The sequence below is a fragment of the Anguilla anguilla genome, chromosome 13 (assembly GCF_013347855.1).
Source record: "Anguilla anguilla isolate fAngAng1 chromosome 13, fAngAng1.pri, whole genome shotgun sequence".
Taxonomy (NCBI): domain Eukaryota; kingdom Metazoa; phylum Chordata; class Actinopteri; order Anguilliformes; family Anguillidae; genus Anguilla; species Anguilla anguilla.
The window spans coordinates 40707385-40713357 of NC_049213.1; the positions used below are offsets into that span (position 1 = coordinate 40707385).

At 45.2% G+C, this 5973-nt stretch overlaps 1 long non-coding RNA gene across 2 annotated transcripts; it reads right to left on the bottom strand.

Moving 5' to 3' along the window:
• Positions 1 to 5889, bottom strand: LOC118211606. 2 transcript variants are annotated; one of them, XR_004762034.1, is made up of 2 exons: positions 5862 to 5889; positions 1 to 4714 (listed from the first exon to the last, which is right to left on the bottom strand). It is a non-coding gene; the product is annotated as an uncharacterized LOC118211606 (long non-coding RNA). The 2 variants fall into 2 exon arrangements; XR_004762035.1 differs by lacking the exon at positions 5862 to 5889 and adding an exon at positions 5073 to 5093.
• Positions 5890 to 5973: the final 84 nt, after the last annotated feature.

The following is a 5973-nucleotide window of genomic DNA, read 5'->3' on the forward strand; positions in this document are numbered from 1 at the left end:
CTGCTAATACCATCAACAAATGTCGATCTACATCTTAAAAAACAACTCTGTTTACAAGAGTACCTTAAAGCACAACTGAAGATATATATATTTTTTAATGCAGCAGTTCCTCTATGGTGAAAGTTTCAATAAAACTCATTTGTAAGTGTTTTTTCTGGTCTCTGCTGTGTACGGTGTGTGGATAAGCTCTGCTTTACTCTTTGGATATCTTATTTTATTTCCGGTAAAAAGATGAGATGCCCCCATCAGAGATGGCAGTTCACCCAGGCAGAGGAATTCTCAACGCTGCTGACGCGCGTGCCCACAGAGTGGCACGGGCAACCCCCTCCACCTACGCTCCGACTCCGCGGACAAAACAAAACAAAACAAAAACAAAAACAAAAAAAGCTGTGAATCAGTAGAAACCAACAACAAATTTCCTTTGCGTGATCTATGAAAAAATGCCCATACAAGGAAAAGAAAGAAAAAAATCAAATAATAATAATAATAATAATAAAAGAAATATCCTCTATATGTTTAGTCACAGGCTATGGGAGTATACGGTCTCTAAAGCATTCAGACCGTGAATTTAAACTACTGTTACGAGACCGTCACACGGCAATCTGCAGTTTATTCTCTTTTTTTCTGTGCACTGCCGTCTTAAAACCACACTTTTGAAATGCTTAATTTGAACACCGGCCATTTGGAGCGGCTGTAATAACGCTTCGCGCCCATCTCGCAGTCTGACAGCCAGGTGACTACCCCACTGAACCCACCATAATGACCAGCCGTCCAGATCGCCCTGATTGGCTTAAAGCGAGCCTGGCCTTCATTATGCGCGTGTAATTAGAGCGCGCAATTAAGCCTTCACGCGCACGCCGTATTTATAGAGAATATGCTAATCGATCACTTAAAGATGGCGAACATGCATTCTGTGTAGACCTTTTAAACACGTTGACCACTTATGGTTTGCACTCTACTGAACTCAACATTTGGGAGAGGTAGTCGTTTTTTTATTTGTCAAGGAAATAAGTGTGTATTTATGCTCTTGCTCGTGAATTCGGGAGTCCAGATACTCTGGCAAATCTTTAAACTCAGCATGTAATGACGGTAAACTGCGTAAATGTAAAACTGGATTTTGGTATATTCTATCATTATTAAAGATAACGGAAGCAAACGAAGATATTCAGTCTCAAACCATTAGCCTTCAACTTTGTGGACTGTTTTTATAGGAGGTAGTGTTTTTGGTTTTGTCTTTGTTGCAGATGTCTTGGCTTGAAGTGTTAAAGCAGGTTATGGATTAAAATCCAGTGCATTTTGCCCCATTTAAGTGTTATGAAAATCTGCTGCTTTCAGATTTGTAATTTAAATAATTCCTCCGCAATTAAACATAGTCTGAAGTGCAGGAGAGGCTATTAATTTGCAAAAAGGTTCCCCCTGTTCTACTTAATTTACATCATGACCTATTCTTCAGCCTACTGTCAAAACCGAACACACAGCCGTGTAAAAATCCTGCTGAGAACACCACCACCATTATATGTGTGGGTGTTTCACACACACACATATGAAATGGTTAGAACGTTTACAAAACTGAAGGGGAAAAAAATAAAACTGATGTTTATATTTCCACATTTACCTGTCAAAGAGTTATCCATCAATCACAGCTAACAGAACATTTGGAATACTTCCCAATACTTTTAAAATAAAATGACAAAAAAATAAAAAATACACAAACTTCAACACATCAAGTCTGAGATCAGCATATGAATTAATTTCTACGTTCATATGAAAAATATGCATTATAAAGATGAAGTGGCTTTGTCTGTGCCCATGAAATGCTTGGCTCTTTTGGTATAGGTGCGTTATTGAGTGAAATATAGATCTGTTTGGAAACAACACTGAATAACCGCAACATTACAAAGACCACTGAGTCTGTTCCGCTGGCTTCAAGTGTCACATAAAGGTTTGTTACCGTCATTTTCAAGTGCCTTACGAGGGTAAAATAGTTCTTTGCAATCTTCTATTGTGAGGCTTTTTAGGGTCGTGTTTAAAACACAGTCATGGCCTGAGAACGGTACAGCTTTTAAGTGCTTTCTGTCTCCACGCTAAGGAACTGCATGAGGTTTGTTAATACTGTCTGTTTTTGGCCTTTTACCACATCTATCCAGAATTCTTCACTCCACAGAAATATTTTTTTTTTAAAGCAACCAAATTCTTTCTCTTCTGCATTTTTTATAACTTTGGTTTTGGAATGCTCCGTACTGTAAGTAATGAACAAATTATTTCACTTTCAGAAAAATAAGAAATAATAACAAGAATAATTTAAACTACATATCTGTTTTCTTTTGGCCAGTACTTTTGGTGGAAAGAGGAAAAAAAACAGAAGGGTTTTTGGTTTTCTACTCGTTTCTTTGGTAACCTGTAACAAAAAAAAAACTGGGAAAATAAACCTGTTAATACACAAAAAATGTCATTAAATTTGGTCTGGCACTGCAGAAAAAAAACGATGCTTTTGTGCTCACTGACAAAAGTTAAAATCTCACACGCTGTTCCAAGGATTCCAACTCACATAGTGAATTGCAGAAAGCCATATACATTTATAAAGTAGACAAGTTTAAACTGATATTTTTAAATGGATATTGAGCAAGAGTGTCATTATGTTGGTTACCCACATCAAGAATTCCCTACATATTTTTATTATTAGTATATATATATTTTTTTACATTGGACACCATTTCAGGTGGAATCTCCATGGAATGAGGTATTCTGTGACTGAAGTAATATTTTTTAAAGCAATGCTTTGTATCGCAGCTGATGTTAATTAAAAAAACTAAAACCTGACAAAAAAGCAGGATGAGAGAGGCATGAATTGCTGTCGGAAGGAGGGATGGCTTTCCTGATGTTATCAGAGAGCCTCTCATTTGTAACCCATCTTTTCTACTGCTTACGGGACCAGACAGACAGATATGGATCAACACTCGGCTTCTCCTTGGTCTATAACGGTGACAATGTTCTGTTTCTCAGTCCATACATTTTAAGTGCTAAACTCAACACATCTGTCAGCAGAAAGTCTGTCTTCCTGCAGAGCTGGACAATGGTGAGATATGGGGGGGAAGTGAATAATACTATTTTTCCTCAATAAAAATTGTCCCCTATTTGGAATGATGAGAACAAGCAGTTTAGATAAGTATCTCTAACAAATCCATTACAGACACCAGGCAACTGAAATATGACATATAGAAAGAGCTGACCTGTAGAAGTAATGACAACAAATACAAAGGAAATCAAAAACTAACAGACACACTTCTCATAATTACCAAAAGCAAAGTCCATTTTATCTCCTGCGACATTCGCTCCCGGTTGTAACATTTCACCACCCGGCTTTGGAGGTTAAATTCTTGCCAGTCATCGTTTCGATTAAGAGAAATGAAGGAGAAAAGAGCTGTTTTTCCTGAAATGTCCTTTTTGGAAACCGCATTTTTTTTTGTTAAACAAAAGGAAAAACTGATCCTAGCAAATTCTCCATCGAGCATGCTGATCCTGGTGACACCGTCTGGCAGAAGGTTTGACCGATATCGTGGAAGCAAGCAGTCAGTTTCTAAATTACAACGGTTAGCACTGCCAAGTGACAGGAATCAAACAGTTATCACCCCTTCCTCAGTCCTGCCCAAAACCAGCCAGCGCTTCACAGGCAGCACGGGCGAGAGCTCTGCAAGCCTCAGGGCGTACCGTCCGAACGTTTCTGCTGTTGCTTCGCCTTTTCGATAGGGGCGTATCAGTTACACTGCATCTCCACCCTACAGCATCACCAACAGTCCCAGCATCCCCTCAAAAGGAAATTTAAAAACAAAAAACACTAATAATAATAATAATAATAATAATAATAAAACACCAGGAACACGTGACAAGAAAAACTCAGTTTCAGAAACTGATCAGTGATCATAGTTGAGTGAACAGATTTCTGAGGTAATCTTGAAAACCTCCACTCTCACTCCCGTCACAAAGCAAGGGGGTGTTTTTTTATTTTCTTGCCAAAAAGAACCAATAGGACTTTTGAAAAGAGAGGTAGGCACCTCCAAGAAATATTCCAAAATATATACAGGTTTTGGTGTGCACGCTTGCATGTAGAGATACTCACACCTGTATGTTTACTGAATTTGGACAGAAACGGGTGCCACTCGGTGCCGTTTGCTCTCTTGATCCCGGGGAGGGAGGAGTGTGTGGCACATTTTAGTGGTGAGGGGAACGTCCTGTCCATGGTGGAATGGCCTTGCGGAACCTCGGAACGCAGGCCGCGGGAGGGGGGGGGACTGGCGGGACCGACGCACGAGCGCGCGCGGGAACAGGAAGTAAAAGACTGAAGAACGCAAAGCAGGAAGGATGTTGGGAGAGCGAGTTTGTGCTCAGCGGAAGGAAGCTAAGCGAGCACGGTGGCGGACTGGCGTTTGCGAGCAGATGAGGTCGAACCCTGTTTTATTTTTTTGTTTTTCTTTCTTTTGTATCGCTTCTTTTTTCTTGTATCTCTTTTTTTGTGGTTGTTCTACTTTACACCAATGGGGAAGAGGCGCACTGCCAGACTCCGCCCCTCTACTCCAGCTCCTCAGCCGGAAGCTCCTCCTCCATCTCACGCTCATCGCCAGGCAACGCCAGGTTCTGGGTGACCGTTGCCATGAGCGACACAGGTCTGCTGTCTTCCTCCATCTCAGTGGGTTCCTCCTTCACGTGGATCTGGTGGCTGAAAGCGGGAAAGAAAGGTTAAAGGTCAAAGGAAGGCTAAAGCTGTAGCACTGCTGTAAAGTCAGATGGGTGAGTTATCTTGTATAATTCCCGGGATACTGGAATACATAACAGAGATTCCAGATGAAATATGGATACACCAGTTCTCCTGCCAGGTACAGGAGCTGAGGGGTGGGCACTGCTAGGGAGAGAGGGGTACAGTACGGGGTTGCAGTACTGGGGGGAGAGGGGTGTGATATGGGGGGGGGGGGGGGGGCTTTACCTGTACTGGTGGGGGGCCAGGGGTACAGTATTTGGGGGGGGGGTACCTGTACTGCTGGGGGGACAGGGGTGCAGTATTTGGGGGGGGGGGGTACCTGTACTGCTGGGGGGACAGGGGTGCGGTACGGGGTGTAGTATTTGGGGGGGCTACCTGTACTGCTGGGGGGACAGGGGTGTAGTATTTGGGGGGGGGGGGTACCTGTACAGCTGGGGGGTGCAGGGGTGCAGTATTTGGGGGTGGTTACCTGTACTGCTGGGGGGACAGGGGTGGCAGTATTTGGGGGGGGGTACCTGTACTGCTGGGGGACAGGGGTGCAGTATTTGGGGGGGGGGGGGGGGTACCTGTACTGCTGGGGGGACAGGGGTGCAGTATTTGGGGGGGGGGGGGGGGGGGGGGGGGTGGGTACCTGTACGGCTGGGGGACAGAGGGGTGCGAGTATTTGGGGGGGGGGTACCTGTACTGCTGGGGGGGACAGGGGTGCGGTACGGGGGTGTAGTATTTGGGGGGGGTACCTGTACTGCTGGGGGGACAGGGTGCAGTATTGGGGGGGGGTACCTGTACTGCTGGGGGGACAGGGGTGCAGTATTTGGGGGGGGGTACCTGTACTGCTGGGGGGACAGGGGTGCAGTATTTGGGGGGGGGGGGGTACCTGTACTGCTGGGGGGACAGGGGTGCAGTATTTGGGGGGGGGGGTACCTGTACTGCTGGGGGGACAGGGGTGCAGTATTTGGGGGGGGGGTACCTGTACTGCTGGGGGACAGGGGTGCAGTATTTGGGGGGGGGTACCTGTACTTCTGGGGGGACAGGGGTGCAGTATTTGGGGGGGGGGGGGTACCTGTACTGCTGGGGGGACAGGGGTGCAGTATTTGAGGGGGGGGTGTACCTGTACTGCTGGGGTGACAGGGGTGCAGTATTTGGGGGGGGGGTACCTGTACTGCTGGGGGGACAGGGGTGCAGTATTTGGGGGGGGGTACCTGTACTGCTGGGGGGACAGG